This window comes from Otolemur garnettii, unplaced genomic scaffold (assembly GCF_000181295.1).
Source record: "Otolemur garnettii isolate 467f Iridium unplaced genomic scaffold, OtoGar3 scaffold00025, whole genome shotgun sequence".
NCBI lineage: Eukaryota > Metazoa > Chordata > Mammalia > Primates > Galagidae > Otolemur > Otolemur garnettii.
Window position 1 is genome coordinate 18,704,746 of NW_003852420.1, and position 705 is coordinate 18,705,450.

The window sequence follows — 705 nt, forward strand, 5'->3', positions numbered from 1 at the left end:
CGCGCATGGCCCGGGCCCGCCCGGCCTCGACGTCCCTGGGGAGGGTCCTGTAGCGGCTCTGGCCGCTCCGGCTGCGACTCCTCTCCGCCCACCGCAGCCCCAACACTGCGCTTCGGTCCCGACCCGCGCCGCACGGTCTCTCCACTGCTCCTAGCTCGGAGAGAGCGGCCTGACCGCCTCCAGGCGCCCCGGCTCCGGCTCCGGCTCCGCCCGTTGCCCGCCCCCTCGGCCTCGCCGCGCCCCCGGAGCGTGCCCGGGCCCCCGCTGCCTGCACGCCTACCGCTCCCTCGGGCTCGGAGTCCGGCTGCGGCCCGGGCCCCGGCTCCGCCCGGCGCGGCCCGCCCCCCGCGCAGCCCCGCCAGCTCCCCGCCCCGCTGCCTCGGCTCGGGGGCGCGCGGTTCCGCGAACAAAAGGCGGACGCGGCGGGAGCGGCGGGGAGGGACGCAGGCAGGGATCTGCGAGGCAACAGCGACCCCCTCGAGGGTCAGGCGGGCTCGGGCAGCCGCGGCCCGAGCTCCCTCCTCCGCTCCGCCGCCGCCCCCTTCCCTACCAGCCAGCGGAGCGCACCCGGCCGAGGTGTCCCAGCGCCCGGCGTCCCGGCAGGGGCCGCGTGAGCGGCGGGACCGGGGACCCCCGGGCAGAGGCCGGGCGGACCTCGGGACGCAGCAGCCCGCATGCATGCACACCCTGAGCGCCGCGCCCCTC